Genomic DNA, 20,524 nt, shown 5'->3' on the forward strand with positions numbered 1-20,524 from the left:
CTACAGTCATCATGGTGTTATACCTCAGTACCTTTGTCTGGATAAGAAAACAGTTCAGTTGCCTTTTGTCCTTACTTTTTTTTAGTTACGGGAACTCTGTGTTGTTTGGTCTTTACTTCTGCATTACCTATTCTCTTGCAGTGACTTATTAGTTAATGTTATTATCCTTGCAGCTTGAAAAGACCACTCTTTTCTAATTGAAGGAACTCTGCTGTCTGAGAAGCAGGATGTTTTCAAAGTAAAGTACAGCAACAGGCAGGAGACTTAATTTCTTTTACTGTTTAGGCTGCCTCTCACTGTTTGACTTCGTACAAGTCCCTTAGGAGGCCCAAATTTACCACTGTGTGTTTGGGTGTTTTCATTTTGTTACCTACCAGAGAACTTTGTTCTGAGAGGACTCAACACAGAGAACCATACTTAAAGCTGCAGGTGCTTGACATATTAAAAAATCAGGATAGTATTAAGGTGTTTCAAAGTCAACTTCTTAAAACCAAAAAGTAATTTCAAACTCATTTTTAAGGTTTCCTTGAAAAATACTGTTCCTTCATTTCCCTATCTGCAAATAGAAAATAATAGCCTTAACAAGGTCTGTTGATTGGAAATGTTTATGAAATTTTTTAGGATTCCTTGTATTGAAGAATGAGACATTTATTCAGCTATATTAGTATTATTAAGTTGCACATACTGAAAGCATTAAAAACAAGATCAGGTGGAAATAACACACATGAAGCTTCAACTCAGTTTGTTAGACTGTGACTATTCACCAAGACATCTGATAAGAAAGATTCAATCATTCTTCACTGCACACTGATCCACATTATTGGTTAATGCTATGGTTTGAGGTGCTACAGGCTAATTTTATGGTATCAATATGTGATGGAGAGTTTTATGCTCCAACTTTCTCTGCTTGATTACAGATAATCACCATTAGCAAATATACCTATGATTAATAAAGTGAGTATATACAGGTATTACAAAATACTGACAGCAATCAATAATATAGTACCGATCAATAGGAGGGCAGCAGTCAATAATAGCAACAATCAATTGTATAGCAACAATCAATGTAATAACAAAAAATAACTATTACTGGTTACTACAAATTTATCATTAGTGAAGCAATTTATCACCAGTACAACAGCAGATACACTTATGATAGAATACTTACATGGATATATAATACTGGTGTCAAGTCAATTAGAAAGATTACAGAAAGTGCCAAACCATCCAAAACAGGAGGACAAACCAATCACCAAGAAGGACCTAACCATCCCATAGGTGAGAGGGCAAACTGATCCAACACCAAAAGTAAGCCCAAAAAGGGGATCAATAAGTTAGCAGAGTCTTACTTTAAAACTTACTCATGTCATGGAGTCTGGAGCCAGGCAACCCTAGTGAGAGTTCAAGTTCTCATAGAAAGTTTCTGTGAAATTCAACTTTTTCAGAAAAGTAAAAGTACAGTATAGGAAGTTCTCAGAGAGAGAGGCTCCATTTTTTGTATGAAAAGTCCTTAGTGTGTTGTAAAGACCTACAACACTACCACTCTGAGCAGCCAATAGATGCTATGAATATTTAGTCAGCTGAAGCAGCCAATAGGTGATAACATTTCTGTTCTTCCAGCTCAATTTCATTTTCCTAGGCTGCTTCTGTTTTTTCAAACAGTAAGCTGTTATTACAGTTTCTTGAGTTTGTGCTTACTGATGCTGTTTCAGGTTGTCACCTCTCTCTTGGTGTCCCACCTGTACTTCAGAGAGGCCAGCAGCACTTTTCAAGGATATTTCTGGTCCAAAGGCCTAGTTCCCAGGCTGATGACCCCCAGACCATCAGCCATTTTATTTTATTAGTGCTTTTCCCTTTCTAACCACTACCTTTTTGGGGTACTTATATCACAAAGTTACACTATTAGTTATGATTTAGAGTAAAATCCCAAACCAAAGCACACAGCACTGTGTTATTCACCTTTTACAGGCTTTTCTGCTGATGCAATTTGCTCACTGGGGCAAATGATCTTCTTTTGGAGCTGAATGTGTATCTTCGAAGTTTCATGCATGAGGCTGGGAATTATCTCCTGCCATAGACTTTTGCTTTGTCAAAATCTGCATCTAAGCAATTGGCTTCTTACATAACTGAACTCTGTGGCCTACTGGAAGTGCTCATTATAACCTTCCACTTTATTGGCCACTGCTGACCTTTAACTTGCCAATTAATCTCTCCACATTTCCCCTTCTGGAAAGTGGACATTTGTTTCTATTGTGAAAAAAACTGTGATACACTGCAGACAACATCAGTGCTAGGTGTTACATATATTACAGTCACCATTATTATTCTTGTTATTATAATGCAGGGGGGAAGAAGGACTACTCTGGGATCACGCCTACTGTTTCTGAAGCTTGTGGAAGGAACGTGTCAGTAGTCAGTACAACAGTACTTGTGAATATCAAGACATTCTCAAAGTTTAAAGATGGACCTGTGCTTTATATTTAAAGGCTTGAGTAACACCCCTCATCTCTTTCTGCCAGACTAAAAAATTATTATTAAATTATTGTTTTTTAATTATTGAGCTCTGGAGAACATGGATACTTTTGAAAGAGATTCTTAGATTCATGGACTTGGTACATTTTTTCCTATAAGTTGAGTCTATTAACTGTAATGAACAGGCTAAAAATCGCTCTGAGGATCATAACCTGCCACTCAATATATGTTATGTATAATTCCCTTGTGTCTGCTTGCCTTTTGCCTGTGAATAACAATTCATCACAGCTGCAGGATTTGGCTTTTAGTTTTTAAGTGGAATAATTTTCTTCAAGTTTGCAGTAAGACTCAGCTTCCCTTGAGCTGACCCAAGTATTGCCCATCACACAAGTACAAAAGTGCTTTCACACTTCCAAATAAATCACTAGAAATCCTTGCTTGTGTTCCTTTACAGTATATGGAAAAAATTAGAAGCAGAAATTAAAGGGTAATATGAGATGGAAGAAACTTAAGGAGTAGTTGTAAGTGTTTAAGTTCTATTTTAAAATATATTTTGAAAGGCTTGGGCTGAAATGTGACAATCTTCAAAATTATCAGTACAGTTTATAATGAGCTGGAGGCGCTATTTCGTGCCTTTAAGATTTCCTGGTATATCAACCCCCTGTGTGTCTTCTCATATTCTCTTTTAAAAGTCACCTGCGAAAACTGTACAGTATCAGAAATAGATTGAAGCAGAAAAGCAGAAGGGAAAGGTGCTAAATTGAAAACATTGCATGAAGAATTCAAAAGCAGTCTTGAAACACATATACACAGTGGAAATACTTGGTTCTTTTATAGCAAGGATATTCTTCAGTTCAACCTAGAGGACAATGCCTCCCAAAGGGCACTTAAGAAGACATTTGTCTTTTATTTTAATGTAAAATATGTTTGCTGAGTGTGGTATTGTCTACCTTGCAGTTACCAGGTAGCCTGGTTGCACAGCAGGAACCTCTTGTGTGTAGTATAGACACAGATAGCAAGAGCTGCTTCAACTGTTGAAATATGCCTTGGAGTTTCCTCCAGTTCAATGTGTAAGGCATTACCTTTCTTAGACAAGCTTCTTTCTGCCATAAAGCTGATGTTTCCCTGACACATTTTCAAATTAGCTAGGAACTATGGGCCCATTGGACATAATAGGATAGAAGGCTAAATGAATGCGAGGAAGATCCCATTTAGCCATTTCAAGAGGAAAAGTAGAATTACTGAATAGGAAGGTAAGCAAAAGGTAACTATTTTTCTGAACAATACTGCATCAGAAGCAGTAGATTTGTTTAATGCAGTCAATTGCCAGGATATTTTAAGGAAACATGGACAATATTTTGTTTCTACAAAAGGGCATCACTTCCTGTGAGAGCTCAAAAGTGGGAAAAAGATTTATATGTCTCTCAGGATATTTTTTCCTAGCTAACTACAGAAGATCTCAATCAAATATCTCCCCAAAGCTATTACCTGTCTGTTTTCCTCTCTTTCCTTGCTCTTTCACAATATTTAATAATTTTATCACTGCTTCCCCTTTCTAACACTGATTCTTAAACAGTCATTAATGAGAACATAATCTGTCTTGTCTCAGGTTCACTGGGAGACTGCATAGCCCTACTGTGAGCTATTCTTCACAGTCTCCCTGCATAGACTTTCTGTGGATACAGATTTTACACCTTTCTTCTCTAATTTCCTGTTCACTCTATAGTATAGCATCTATTAGTCACAGGAAGTTGGGAAGTATAAGACTCTGCAGCTGGAGATCTCTGAGCTTTGCAAATAACCACAGAAAGGTTTTAGACCTTTGGGTGTAATGGCCTGTAAAAGCAAAAGCTGTAATTTATTGTTTCTTCCAGTTACTGAAACCTAATGGATAGCCCACCTTCTGTGGAATTCAATGATCAACAGATGTTTCTATCTAATAAGAATTTTGAATAAATAGTGGTTTTCTTTTTAATGCATCACATTCACATGTTATTGCACAACATTTTTACCCAATTATTTTTTGGCATTCAGTTCAAAGCTGAAAATAAGGTTTATTTTTATTTTAAAAGCATAACTTGTTTTACAAAATTAAATCTGTGACCACTAGTAGTAAAAAAACCCCACATAAGTTATTCCTGTTACTTCATGTTAAATCAGTCTAAAAATGAAAAATATTAATATCGAGGTGTATGGATTTGTACAAGCACACAGTAACAGTTTGTATGTACATGAACTCACACAGGCCACAAATATATGCCTTTGTGACTTATGCAAGAGAAATAAACTAAAGGAAACAGAAATGTTAAGTGCAAATCATACCTAAGATAAGTTATTTAGTATTTCTATCTTTGTTTCTCATTTTGGCTACAAACAACCTCTCAACATATGTATATACACATATGTGTGTATATAAATATATATGTGAAATATCACAGGATGACAAGATTCTTAATGGCAGTGTCTTCCTTTTCCAGGTGTTGTTGCAGACCCTGCAGGCAAATGATTGATCAGCTTAATAACATCCAGGAATTAGTTCTAAAAAGTGCTGCACTGGAGTGGAATTTTTATGCTCAGAATATTTTTATTGCCAAAAAAGAAACACACCTTGTATGTAAATTCAATAATTTATCATCAGTATATTTTAAATCCTAACTGTCTACTAAAGGGATCTTTCTTAGTTCAGTTATTATTAGTTATATTAGTTATTATTAGTTCTTATTAAAAACAAACAAACAAACAAAAACCAACCAACCAACCAAAAAAACAAGACAAAAAATAAAAGTAAGAAAGAAAGAAAATGAAGAAAATAATACCATTGAAGAACTGCCATACACACACTTCTAATATTTACCATTTTTATGGTGTTAAGCTTAATTTTCCAACACCTTATGGATCCAAACATTGGCTTCAGTTTGGGGAGTGAGTACAGCTAGTTGTCAGCATCCTGCGTCCTTCCCTGGGACCTGTGTGGACGATTTATTCCTCCTTATCGAAGACTCATATAGAGATGTTTTTATGTTATTTGGTAAAGGTCACCTTAAAAAAAATAATAATGACTAAGCATCTCTATAAAAATGTTCATGAGGTGGTTTAAATTCTAACAACAGAAATTATTTTATATTCCTTCCATGATAGATTAGTATACATAATCATAGAAGGCTAATAATATAAATGAGTAACTTTTTCATTCTTCTTAGTATGATCCTTTCTTGATACGGTAGCAGATAAAAAAAGAACTCTTAATTTCTGTTGTTTTTGGTTTTGTAAGAAATGCAATTTTTTTCCCTAACAGTATGAAACAAAGGACTTTTGACTCCTGTATCCATTCTGAAACCAGAAAGGTATCTGAGATTTAATTCATGCAGCCAACCAATGTTGCCATGTCATGCAACATACAAGAATGAAGCATGAGAGTCAAATGAATAGATCTCCACATACAAGAAGGTTTGAGTTATCTAAGGCTTCAAATACAGGTCTACACATACGTATAATTTTTTTTTTTTTTTTTTTTTTCCCCCCACAGATTGCCAGAAGGGACTCCTAATACATTTTGATGCAGTTCAGCCCCTGAGCATCATCAGTTTTCAGTCATACAAGCACTGTTCCGTGGAGATCATTTGTTTTGAAGGACAGCTTCTGTACAGCTAGCAGGAGAGTTGAGGTACTGGATATTTAAACTAAACTCTTTTTGGAACATGTTTATAAGCACTTTTGCTTGCAATTATTAGTGTATAAAATTTAAATCAAACACAGAAGTTCTCACCAGGATTTTTACCTAAATAAACTCACAAATCAAACATAAATTTAAAAAATAAATCCAGTTTTCTGGATAATATTGCTGTGTTTCTTATCATGGGTTTGTAGAAGGTTCTGTTTTGAATGCATTTACCACTCCTTATGAATGTTTTCAAATAATCACTGTACAATACTCTTAACCTGGTTGCACTGAGTAATTTTATAAAAAGCAATTTTGTCTCATGTTTAAAAGCATCTGATTCAATCTGGAAAACTCAGCAGACAAGTTTTAAAGAAAAAGTCTATATTGCACTTCTGACTTCCTAGGTATTTCAATGTGGTTTGGTCTAGTTCTAGAATATGGTGGGTTTGTTACTAGAATATGAAATCACCAGCAAGTTCTCATGAAGGTAAGCCTAAAGGTCAAGGGTAATGCTCCCTGTCAGGCAGTCAGGGTTTGTTCTCAAATATTATTAAGTGGTTTGTGTAACTCAGTGCATGTTCTATTAGAAAGTGTGAATAAATACAAATCTGTATTAATGAAGCAGGTGAATGTCAAAAGTGGCGTGCTCATTAAGAGCATATTGTGATATAAACCAGTGTGATTTAGCAGCTGTAGGTATGAGTCATTTGAATCTGGTACTCATTATCCAGATGAATGATGGATATTCACTTTAAATCTATGATGAATGCAACTACAGATGGAAATAAAATGGAATAAGCGTCTGCAGTTATGTGTTAACTGGTGTGCTTCATCATTTAGTAGCAAAATGACTTACGATCATGTAGTTCAGAACACCTCTAATTAGTTTTTGAGATGAGTCCTTATTCTCAACCTTAAAGTATGCTTTATTAATAGGTCAACATAAAGAGCTTGCTCAAGTGTAATATGTGGCTGTGCAAACACATTTGGAAGCACATAGTTCATTGTTGGATGTCAGATGTTTTGCCTGCCTACCCAGCTAATTGAGAATCATATCAGAAACCCAGAAAGCCAATGCAATGAATGAGACAGACAGTGACCTCCAAACAGACATAGCTGAATTAGAATTGATGAACTTGATAAGAGTAGATTCACAGTGTCGTTTTAAATATAGCACAGTTTAACGCACTTTCCTGCTCTTGACAATGTATGGCAACCACTAAATGCATATGAAAGATTGGTGGGTGAATTTTAACTTGTTTTCTCTGTATGAGCCTCATTAGAGTGGCAGATGTCTGGAAAGAGATTCTTTATATAAAAAGGCATTTTGCCTCTGAGTGCATGGAAAGCATTCTGGCATTCTGGCATCTAAGAGGTGTCTTTACTGTACTTGAGGAGGTGGTAGGAGGTGATAGGAGGACAGAATCATTCTCTTTCTTGCCAAAGAACAGCAAAGATAAGTTTAAGCCATATTTTTGTTTGAAAATTTAACTTTCTACAGATTTCTGTTTCTCAAAATACTAATTATAGGCTGAATTATTGTGTACACTATGTGATAATTACTAGTCTCTAGGCTGAAGGCTTTTCTGGTCCAATTTTGACAAACATGTGAAAATCATTTATGTAGATATTCTTTCTGCATAAATCTAACAGGTGATGGAACTAACTTCTGGCCTGTCAGCCTTTGTGCATGATGTTAACTCCATCTTCTGTTGCAATAGAGAAGAACTGAGTCTTGTGTCTATTTCTTAAATCCCTGTAGTTCATTCCTAAGTAATGTTAAAGTATGGCTTTATAGAAATTTTTGTGTAAAAAAATAACATAAATTTTCAGTGGAATACAAGTCACACTGTGTTTTGTTCCGTTTATATAAAGACAGAAGGTTATTTTGGGAAACTTTTGTGCCTTAGCAGGAACTGCTTCTTTGCTAGTGAAGAATATGCCCTCAGAACAATATTGTTGGTACTCCATGCCCTCAATCTCTCAGTAAGTGCACGGTGTCAAATAAAAGATTTAGGGAAAACACTCAGCTCCTCTAAATATGGTCCCCTGAATTTTTTCCTAGCCCTAAGATCCAGGAATACTTTCATCCCTCCTTCCCCCAAATGCATAAGTTCTTCAGTTTTTTGCTGAAGATTCTGTTTCTCTTTTTTTATTTCTGTGGCTTTACCTTCTGTTGCATTTCCCAGGAATAGGGCTTACATACACAAGTGTGTAATCAGATGCATGTCAAATCTAATTCTTCATTTTAAGTTATTCACTCATATAAATGTAGAACAGTGGTAAGATTTAAATAAACAAAAGAAATCTCTCTGATGTGTATTTCTGAAAAGTCGATGTCAGTCTCTTATAGCATCTGTCTTTGCCATGTGGTCCTTGGCATAGTGTCTGCATTTAATAAATATTTCAGAACTACTCTTTCTTTCAAATTTTGCTGGAAAAAAATTGCAGCAGTTAGGAAAAACAGTTGCTAAAATGGGCTATATAGGGGGTTTATATATTGTTAATTTATACGATCTGAAATTTTGACAGTTGTTACAGTGATGGACAGGAACAATAGTAGCAGTGATTTTCAAAAATACAATTCTGTATTTTCTTCCAAATATGAACATTTTAATATATTAACATACTGAGAGAGTGGAAGGACCTGAAATGAAATAGTAATTTTTTCTATATGTGGAATTTAACAATCCTTAAATGGCCTGCGCTGGATAAAAGAAAAACAGGAAAATGACCTTTATCTTTGTCACCACTGCAAATCATGTTGTTCCACTGTTTCAGTGATGCACAGAGGTGGAAATAACAGAGATGAGTACAATAGACTTTTCCATAGACTGAGTTTTCCAGGTCATTTAATTCTCTCTAGTGTCTTCAGAACCTTTCCAACAGAGTTAATGATAACAGATTGCCACATTATCCTGTTCATGGTGACCTGTTTGGGTAGCTGCCAGAAATTCTACTCACTCAAAACTATGTGTGAAAAAAAGTGTTTACTGAATTCACTTATAATGGTTATTATAAAGTCTTCAGGGCAAATAAAATGATATATTGTATTATTGAGTACTTCATGTGTTAAGTAATTATTTTATTATTTTGAAAATTGACACTTTAAATCTGGGTAGCTGCTCTGCTGCAGCTGGTTTTGAATTTCCTTTGCAAACTCTGGCGATCTGCCAGTTCTTTTTCCATGGGGATAATTCCCCCAGTCTAACAAGGTTTTTTATTCAGCATATATCCAGCTAAAGCTATCCACCCTAACTCTGTCCCTGCTAAAAGAGAAATAGCTGTGGCTCTGAAGGTGATGAATGTGGTATTTTTCCTGGGAATTGTGATTGCTTTTGTGGTGCATGAGCTCAGAAATGTGGAAAGGAGAAAGTCTCACCACCTGTGCACAAGGTGGCATTCAGTCTCAGACATTGATACTTTAGATTTTTTTCTAACTTACTGAGAACCAGGAAGCCTGAAATCAGATACACCATGTGAAGAAATCATGAAAAAAAGCCTGTGTTTAAGTAATGAATTTATTTAAATAAATTTCTAGAAATCTGCCCATTGGCTACTTGAATATTCAGTGTTTCTCCATTCAAATCAGAACAAAATAATTTTGTAAAAGAGATTATTCCTGGGAGTTCTACTTTAGAGATACTTTGCTCTCGCGTGTTACCTCTGCCTAATTTTGAAGAGCTAGAGGGATCTAAAAGTTCAAATATTCCTGTTTATTCAAATTGATTCCTAACCTTGGACCTTTGAAGACATTTTGAAATATTTTTTTCTTTCTTTCTTTTTTTAAACAACCTTTACTTCCCTACAAAACACTACATACATCATACTTGTACCATATCAATGCAAAAATCAGGTTAAGAGTAATACCAGAGGTTACTTATTATATATAAATGATTCAGTTTGGTTTGCATGTAGAAGTCTTTGTTTTCTAATTTAGGACTGATGTTCAATCTTGTGGTGAGCGTGTAAATCACCTGCATAACCTTCCCTAGTTCCCTGTAGAAACAGAAATTCTAGAGGTGGAAAATGTTTCTTTTGTGGTCTGTTTTACACATGAAGAGCTCAAGTTTCAATATTGCATAAAGAGTTTTGCCTGCTGGATGTAACATGGGACAGTTCAGCAGCTACTTTGCTAGCAGCTGAATCATCTCACATGACTGACAACTTCCTTCTCAAGGTAGGGAGAGCAACACAATCTTTGGAATCATGAGAGTTATCACAGGTAGAGTTAATTGCGTCATGCTAATTTTAAAAAGAAGGTTTAAAAGGTTTCTGACTTGTATACCTGGTATCTTGTTGCCAATGGGCATGCTTGTATTCTGAGAAGATTCATGTTTTCAATGCCTGAACTGGTTATAATGGTTCCCCACTTTCCTACCTATGTGTTTGCAACAGGAATAACTAGAATACCAGAGGGCTTAGACCTTGAACCCACTTACTGTTAGACTTCAAGTTTGTTACACAAGATTGCTTAATTTGAATTTTGTAATGAGCTTTTCTATTCTGCTGCAGCATAGGTCTGCAAAGCTTAAAATGCTTGTCCTTGTTTGAGTGAGGATGAAGCCAATTTTTTTTTCTGCTGATTTTTTTTCCTTCACTGAACTCTCTTTTAGGCAGCACACTTGCTGAAACTAGCAGCAAGTTTTCCAACTGGTGGACTGATAACACTCTAATATTTATAGTTACTGCTGAAGAGACCAAGGCCACTTTGCTCTTGTTGAATCTGCTGCTTTGGGCACTAAAGGAGCAGAAAGATTGTATCTACAACCCTCCTGTAGGGAGGAGCAAACTAAACAGCTGACTAAATTGGCAAAATGGAGTATTCGATTCCCATATGCGTCATACTCGGTATAAATTCAGGGATCACAGAAGTCAAGCTCTCTTTCATCCATGGCTGGCATCCAAGGAGGACTCCATCTGTCCTTTGATCCCTAGGCCTGTGCATTCCTGGCCCCTTGTATCTCCACACTCAGCTCCTGTCTGCTGTGCCGCTAGCTCCAGAAGTGGTCCAGGACTTTTCTGTGGCTCAGGAGAGTGCTGTGGGAGTTGCTGAGGGTGGAGGGGGATGATAGGGGACTTGTACAGTCCTGCATGTACTTGCATGTATTTGTACATATTTCCTTTTATCACTACTATTTAATTAAAGCTCCCTAGTTTAGTTTTCAATTTGGAAGCCTCTCTCCTTAATCTCTCTCTTTTCCCTGTCAGGGGGGGGCGGGGATAGAGAGCACAGTTTAACACAGGACCAGCATTTAAATGAATGACAATGCTATAACAAGAATACTTGATGTCAATATATATATTTTTTTTAAGTCTTCAGATTAGTTTCTGAAGTCTTATTAGACTATAGTCCTGAAGTATACAAATATTAGGATAATTTTATATATTGTATAGATATATTGTGTATATATTGTGATAGATATGTTTACAGTTCACTGCAGACTAATGAGAATCTAATGTCTAACATATTGATAGTAGTTCACTGACTTCTGCTATAGCAGAACAGGGAAAATAGAAATAATATTTTAAGTAATTGCATGTATTCAGGTGTCAGATCTGCTATAAATCTCTCTCTCTAGAAGAACCCATGTTTTATACAACTCAATGTGATCTAAAGATTTTATCCTGAAAGTTACTTAAGCTCAGTCAATGAAGCCTAACCAATGAAAATTCACTGCAAATTATGTGGCTCAGTTGTCTCCTTGCTACCCTCTCTTCCCTGTAGCAGATCTGTGTATTGCATAGCCAATACATAATTGTGGAAAAATTTTTTGTTTCATTTTGCTTTGTGGCTAAACCAGTACATTGGATCTAAGAGAAATTTCAAGGCACAAAACTTCCACTTGCTGTGGCATCTTGTCTTTGCTACCACACTAGGCCACAAAGCATGCAATAGTTTCTGAAGCAAGGAAGGTCCCTGCACTGATACTGCATCAGAAATCCCAGTGTGAACCAAAGTGAACTGCATGCACAGCCACTCCACTGCAGATGCCACTTGCCACTGATGAATGCTAACTACTTTTGCAAAATTAAGCAGGATAGGGCCTCACCCCCACCTCTTGTCTGATTTTAGGAGGCACCATGCTTGCTAAGAAAGCAGCAAAAGGTCAAGCCTATAAAGCCATTAAAGTCCAAGCAGGCTCCAGGTGTTTGTTAAGAACAGCTCTAAAATTTTCATGAAGACCAAATATGCTTTATTTCCAGATAGTGAATGTGAAAGCCCAGTCTCAGATTTGGCTTTGACAAGTCCAGCTTGGCCCATTGTACCACTGCCTCCCAGCAGCCAGGCTGAGATTAGCCACAAGGCAGCTCTTCATGCATGATGGGATAGATGCAGGCAGAAGAATATTGGGGAAGATGTTTCACAGTCACCCATCCTTTCCTAAGAAATGAGCAGGAGAAAGACTTATGCTAATCATATGTACTTTGTGAGTAATTAATGAAAACGTTCAAAGTGATGAGCATCTGAATCTTGAAGACAGTTCATTGACCATGTTTTTTCAGATATTCCATAATTATTACAATTTTATATGGAATTCAGGTATTTGGTTAACAACCAGCTGCAGAAATCCCTGAGCCAGAGGTAGTTTCAGAAGATGCCTATATTTTTAATGACTTTTTTTTTCACTACAGAAAACTGATGACCCAAAATTGATAATAAAAAGCCATTCAGAGAGTGAAGTCTTGCACAGGTTTTTCATTATACAGTTTATTTATACAAGCACAGCATTTCAGGACAAATAACTTTGTACAGGTTTTGTATTACATTCATATAAATTTCAAGTTTTCAGAAGTAATTGTAAAACATACGTTTATAATTGTTGTTTTGTTTTATACCTCTAGGTTTGAACAAAAAATATGTTGAAATGCCATAAAGATGCTTACACCATGCTGTCTTTTTACATGAGTAGAAGGAGAGATAAAGAGGCTGTCAACACACCAAATTTCTCTCAGGTTTTTGAACCTGAATCCACATTCATATCTCAAGTCTGAAAAATATCCACATAAATTAAAATAAGTTTTGTTTGCAAAATGTCTACATGGACTTTTTTAGAAGGATTTTAGGCTACAAATAACACAATAAAAAACTTATTTAAAAGATTACTTTTATGGACTGCGAATTGGAAAAGAGGTCTTGAAACATGGGATATATTTCTGGGTTTTGCAATACTTTTAAGAAACTAATAGAAAATCCATAGCCTCACACAAAAACTAGAACACTATGTAGTATAACAGACCCACTATAGAAATAAACATTAAACATTCCTAATATGCAACACAACTCTTTTATCAGCAATTTCAGGGGAAAAATAATTACACCTACTTTGACAGGATGAGAACAAAAGCTCAGTATTATTTGTTGTCATTATATTAATTATTGGTGCTTCCTTGTTATAGCAGGAATATTTCTCCTGTTTCAAGTCCTCAGAATGAAGGCTGTTTTCATCCTTTTAATCACATTCAGTGGGGTTTCTAAAGAAGTTTTGTAATTAATTATTTCAAATTCATATGAACATTGTTATTGTTTTAATCTAATTTTTGGCACTGATAGAAATGAGCTGCAAAATATTTAATGATACTTTGCAAGTACTTTCTTATCTAGTTTCTCATTGCCACCTGACACAAGCAATTTTAGAAGTCAACAGTCTTGTTAGTTAATTTTAATTAGATTGGCAGTCACACATAATTAGCTCTTACCTTGGTTTTCATGTCTTTTTGGGGGAAAGCGTGGGGGCTTTTTGAAAGCACAGACTCCGGATTTATTGCTTGTGCGATTGTAAAGCCACTTACTTTAATAAATGTTTGCTTGGATTTTCTATCACATAAAATCAGATAACTACCAAATTTGGCAAAATGAAGTAATTCCATATGAAAAACAAAGTTCATAAAATTACAGTATTCAGATAGAAAAAGGACCTTGAGCAGTGTCCAGTCAAACTTCCTGCTCATAGCAGGTCAGCTCTGAGGTCAGACCAGGCTGCTTAGGTCTTCATTCACTTCGGTCTTAAAATCATCCAAGGATGGAGACTGTACAGCCTCTCTCAGCTTGTGACATCGCCTGACAGTTCTTACGGTGAACAACGTCTCCTTAAGTTCAAGTTGTATCTTTCTCATTTCAGTTTAACCCTGTTTTCTCTCATCTTTCCAACTTGGGCTGTTGTGGAGAGTCTGGCTTTGTCTTCTCAATGATCTCCCCACAGTCACTAGAGGCTGCTGTTAGGTTCTCTCAAAGCCAGCTCTGCTCCACGCTGAACAAACCCTGCTCCCCAGACTTGACTCATGAAGCAAGTGCTCAAGCCCCCACCATCTTGGTGCTCTCTGTCTTTCTTGTACGGAGTTGTCCAAAACTGAATGCAGTATTCTAGATATGGAAGTTCTCAGAGAAGTAGGAAATAAGACATTCTTTACCCTCATAAGCCAAGATTCAGAAACATGACTGAACTGACACTTTTTTTCTGTTTAAAGACCAATTTTAATTTACAGTAACATGAATCAGACACGTGATATGTACCAAAACCAGAATTTGGCCTTCTGATACGTGCATCCAAAGGGATGCAAAATTTATCTAAAAAGACAATCTTATGTAACTCCTCTTAAAAATTTCTGATTTCAGAAAGATCAGAAGGAGGTAAGAACCACACTCATCTAATTGGATTTTGTGGAAAAATTCTTCAGTTGCTTTTTTTGTTGATATTTGCACACCTGCAATTTCCTGTAAACATCACACTATCCATTCAAGAAAGAACACTTTTAACTGTTGTGAAAGATATCCCTGTTGACTTGTTTTAAAATGGGTAGGAACAGTCCCGGTTCCTAGTCTGAATACAAATAGTTGAATGGGGCTGCTCCAGTCATGCAACAACCAGGTGCTCATGCATACCTCTGCTTTCTCAGGAAACCAGCCTTGTTCTCATACCAGGAACAGGACAGTCATCAGAGCAGCAACTTGCAAGACAGTGAGCATGATGAGGAACTATTTAAGAAACTGGTAGAAATTAACATTCTGTGAGTGATTTGACAAAATAAAACTTCCCAACCTCCTGAATACTGACCTCTCTCTGTTCTGCCCCCTGGATCCGTCAGGGTCCTAAACACCCTCTCTCTAGGTCCTCCTGTTGATATAGTAAAATTACCCTATGTTCCCTCAAACTGTAACAATATTTAAAAAGACCTTGAAAGTAGAAAGTCTATAAAACAATCAGCTAAAAACCTAGTTCAAATTCCACTGTACGTAATAGCAATGCTTCCAGTATTGCCAAGTCCATGAAATTTATAAAAATTGAACAGCATGCATTCTGTCTGGGAAGTAGAATTCTATTAAAAATGTATGTATACGTTCTTTCCAAATAAAAAATATCTATTGATAATACAGGGAATATGGAGTGAGCATATTAACATTCAGTAAAAAAGCACAAATTAATTCCAACTTAATGGAACAGTAACTGAGTGGAGCTATGGATTCATGGAAAGCTAGAAAATGTGGGGTAGTATGGAACTAAAAGATGCAGTATATCATTTCTTATGTTTCTGTATCAGATTATTAAAAGAACAAAACAAACAAAATTTTAAAAGCTAGCAAACAAAAAACCAAAATTCTTTAAAACTCTGCAGTGGCTAATCAGTTTGGTAGCTGTTAAGGAAATTCTGTGGTATCCCTTTAGGCAAATTTAACATGTTTGTGCTTAAATATTAAAAATAAATAAATAAATAAAAATGGATGAGACTTAGTTCTACCACAATACATGGTTCTACGTGGAGTCTGCAAAATGAGTCACAAGCACATTTCTCATACACCCTTGCTCCAGGACCCATCCCAAGAGCAGTTTCATGGGGTAGTTCAGGCCATGAGTCCCATCCCCAGCCCTGACACCCAAAGGTTACCCCTGAGCTTGGGCCCCTGAGTGATCCTATTTCAGGATGTCTACAAGAGAATGCGGAGGCTGTTTCTTACCTTACCACCAAAAGAAATTTCACTCCCTTACAAGGAGTCTTTCTGTCTCTGGCATTCCTACTTCCAGCTAATTTAACCTTTCTTGCAGTTGGGCCTTCTTGTCCTCCATGCCACGTCATTCCTCATTCACAAATTATCACTGCCGAGCAGCTACAATTAGAATTTCTCTTTCATAGCTAAGATACATTCTAGAATTTGAGAATGGAGTAGGGAAGAGAAAGTGGGAGAAAACCCTCAGAAGAGGATCTAAATAAAGCAGTATCAGTTGATAAATGAATAATTCATTTTCTGAAGACAAACCCAACAGAGCTCCTAGAATTAATGACAAACTCATGTCAAAAGAGAAACAAATGACACAGTATAAAATTATGTGAAGATAAAGTGAAAAAGATGGGCAGTTGTGCCAGTCAAATAATCTCACAAACCATTCTCTTCTCACAAAGAGAAAAAATAAATAAAATAAGAAAATGAAAGAGAAAAAGAAACAGGACAATCAAAAATATTTATTACATAAAGTTGCATCATCTTAAAAAAAAAAAAAATTGTTATAGAAAAAGCCTAGTGAGAGACATATTGTAGCTGAACAACTTCAAGGGGCCAACATTGTCTGCATCTCTGTTTTAACACTTAAGTAAGCTTGATTTTCAACTTCTGTCTTTGCTTTTCCCTAAAGAAGATATAATTGAGTAGCAGAGGAGTGGAAGGAGATTTTTAAACATTAGTTTTAGTACTTATTTTTATTTTCCCTTTCATAGAAAACAAATGTCTCTTTATCCTACTGAGTTTCTACCAAGTCATCAGCATTATTAAAACTCCAATATGTAGATCATAATTTGCTTAAGAGATTTGTTTATGAACATAACAAAAGAATAATAATTCAACTAGGGATGAAGAATGACTCAATTTTAAAATAAAATGTTTTAATTTAATATTTTATGCTTTTATGAAATCTATCAATATAATTTATTTTTTTATCTATAGATTTTCAGAGTAAAAATAAATAAAAATCACGGGAATTCTTAAGACCTCAGTATAAGTAATGATGAAATGGCCCTGTTTGAAAATGTGGTAATTGTCATACATAAACAATTGGTCATGTTGCTAAATTTAAAAATAATTTGGACAATGAAGAAGAAATGTGTGTTTTTCTTGCATAGTGCATTTATTTTCTATAACAAATTATTGCCCAGATAAATTCAGTCTTCCAGACAAATGAAGGTTCAGTTAAACAAGAGTCTGGAACTTGCATATTAAAATAAATGCAACTGTACTGATCTTAGCAACTGAATTAACAGATGCAGTTGCAGTAGTGTTTATTTAGATGATAACATACACACTGCAAGTTGTATGTAGCTAAAATACACTGTTTTACAAACAAGTGTGCATTTTTCTGTTCCAGTTTTACAAGATTAGAAAGGCATGCATGAATTAGAGAGCAGAGAATCATAGAATGGTGTGGGTTTGAAGGGACCTTAAAGATCATCTGGTTCCAACCTCCCTGCCATGGGCAGGGACACCTCCTACTAGACCTGGTTGCTCAAAGCTCCATCCAACCTGGCCTTCAACACTTTCAGGGATGGGGCTTCAACAGCTTCTTTGGGCAACCTTTTCCAATGTCTCACTACCCTCACACTGAAGAATTTCCTCCTAATGTCTAACCTAAATCTACCCTCTTCCAGTTTTTATCCATAACCTCCTGTTCTTTCACTATGATCCCTTGTAAAAATTCCATCCCCAGCTTTCCTGTAGGCCCCCTTCAGGTACTGGAAGGATGCTATGAGGTCTCCTTGCAGCCTTCTCTTCTCCAGGTTGAACAGCCCCAACTCTCTCAGCCTGTCTTCATAGCAGAGGTGCTCCAGCCCTCGGATAGTCCTAATGGCCCTCCTCTGGACTTTCTCCAGGAGCTCCATATCCTTCTTATATTGGGGGCTCCAGAATTGGACACAGTACTCCAGTGGGGTCTCATCATTTGGCTTTACTTCAAAGAGCAGTTACTCCCAACTGACACATTTCAATTAACTGGCCTAATCTTGTTTAACTGTTAAGAGTCTTCATCTACATTAAGGGACAATGCCTATATGATCAACGCTGTAGTCACCTTCTGTAGACCCATACATACCATATATTTCTACTAATGCCTAGTTTTATTTTCCACTTTTATTGCAATATCCTGATTTCAGTGTCCTTCATTCTCTTACCCCAATTCAGTCCACTATTGAGAGCTTCTGCTAGACACTTCAGTCTAGAATGTGTTCCCCTTTTCTGACTCCTGGATGTTCTTTCTCTGCCATGTGTGTTTAGAGCTTGTTTGAAGACATATTCTTTGAGCATGAAGTATATCTATAATAATGCTAGACAGAAAAACTGCCCAACTCATGGTGGTTTAAATCAATAAGAAGATAAACCACAATGCTAGATATACATAAAATTGTAAGAAACACCTTTAAATTTCTAAACAGCCCTTTATAATTAATTCCCCAGAAGTGTGAACTGTACACACTTGCAGAGTTGCCTACATGCTTTGGCTTTGCCTGCACCTGTATCAGACCACCCACCACCCACTGGTGAGACAGCCCCCACAGGTGCACCCTTGAGATGTGCATGGGTCCTGTGTTACAACCTGCACTGCTGGTGCCCGGACTGCATGTAGCTCCCTGTGGGCCCCAGTGGTGAAGATGCTCTGTCAGCCATAGGCAAAGATCTCAATGACAGCAAGGCGACTGGCATTTTCAAACTGCCATGGTCTTTTTGTACTTCTTGTAACTTCCTTTTTTTTTTTTTTCCCCAAAATCTATTGGTAATCCCCTGCTTGCTGTTTAACCTAGCAGTCATTGGCATCTTCCTCTCTAGGGTTGTCAAGCATTTGGACAAACAGTCTCTCAGACTGGGTAATCCATTCACATGGCATGCAGTCTCACTCCCTCTCTCAGCTACTGTTTTCTATGGCAAGGGCAGCATGTGAGCACCCCACTCGGGAGCAATCCCACTTGCCTGTTATTGTCTTCTGCTACTTCCGTAACAAAATTTTCTTTCTACCCTGCAAGGGAAAGAAGAGCATAGAAAGTCACTCGGCTTCAGGTGGTTTTGAAGCTGCTGAAAGTAAGCTTGATGGAAATCTGAGCACCATAGTTAAGAAATAATAAGCAGTGTGTGTTGATTTGAATGCTATAGAATCTCTTACAACCACACAGGAGAAGCTTAAAAGCCTGTTCTGTAAATGTTTTGACTTAAAGTCAGTCATAAGCATCTCTGTATAAAAATTCACTGGTTTAACAACAAAGTTGGCTGCTGGGAATGATGCTGCTTCCATAGGACAGATAATTAATTCTAGTGTATTTACCTTGTGATAACCAATATGCATTTGTTTATCTTTCCTCTGATTCCTATGTTTTTTATTAAACTCAACTAGAATGATTACCAATATTTGAATAAATGCCAGATTTACTGCATGTTGTGTACAAAAATCATTCCTTTAAGTCACTGTGCCAATCTAATGTATTTACTGTGGAATGGAATAGGTATTTAATGTCAGTTATGATTTGAGAGCACATTTTATTTGGTTTTTGTTTATTTTTGGTAATTTATTTTTCTGTCGAATACTGAAACATGCCATACATTGTAGAAGTAATTGGATGTAGCTCAAGAATAGAGTAATACATTTGTAGCAATTGTTTTCTTTTCAAGAATAAAATAAATTCTGAACATGATTTAGTATGTACACTGTTTCTTGAGTAAGTGTTGATAGTGTGTTTGAAAAGGGTTTTGGAGATTCTGACCTTACCAGAAATAAAATATGGCTGGTTGAAATTTAAATTCTATTTTTCAAAGAGAGATTGTAGTTCCATTTTTTAAAAAAGCTAGATAGTAGGCAGGTGGTCCACTCTACTGGCCATACTAAATTGACACAGAACTTTTCTATATTTACATGTCTTTAAGATTGTGGAAATCATTGCTTTTATTAAAAACAAAAACTTTTTTTAAGAAGTTACAGACTTAACAGCACCATTAGAACACTGCAATTGACTTTAGATTAACTGTGTTAAAAACTTTCAACTCTTTATGTCTAAAATTGCTTTTTAGAAAAGAATGAAGCATTAATAAGCTTCATCAAATATATTTCTTTTTTAAACGATAAGCTAAAATTGTAATATGTTAATGTTACTAAGAGCACTGAAGAAGTAATGTCTTCAGGGTCTTCTATATTTGCAGCGTTATGTAAAAGCTTTTAATCTGACAGCGTTTGGAATAGCAAGTGTTTGCAATATTTTATTTACTTCTAACAGAATCACAGAATCACTTAGGTTAGAAAACACCTTTAAGATCATTGAGTTCAACCATTAGCCCCACTCTACCAAGCCCAGCACTAAGCCATATCTCCAAGCACCAGATCTAGATGACTTTTAAACACATCCAGGGATGGTGACTCAACCACCTCC

At 36.2% G+C, this 20,524-nt stretch overlaps 1 protein-coding gene across 3 annotated transcripts in view; it reads left to right on the forward strand.

The window, feature by feature from the left end:
- The window catches only part of CNTN5 (contactin 5), a 628,741-nt gene that overhangs the window by 176,143 nt on the left and 432,074 nt on the right, over positions 1-20,524 (forward strand). For 2 of the 3 annotated variants that reach the window (XM_051643085.1, XM_051643105.1), the window contains exon 2: positions 5,999-6,136. The exons of the other annotated variant lie outside the window; for it this stretch is intronic. The gene's annotated coding sequence lies outside the window, so the exon portion shown is untranslated. The remainder of the gene's footprint in view (positions 1-5,998; positions 6,137-20,524) is intronic. 3 annotated transcript variants of the gene reach the window in all.

Source organism: Apus apus, chromosome 1 (assembly GCF_020740795.1).
Source record: "Apus apus isolate bApuApu2 chromosome 1, bApuApu2.pri.cur, whole genome shotgun sequence".
NCBI classification, from domain to species: Eukaryota; Metazoa; Chordata; class Aves; order Apodiformes; family Apodidae; genus Apus; species Apus apus.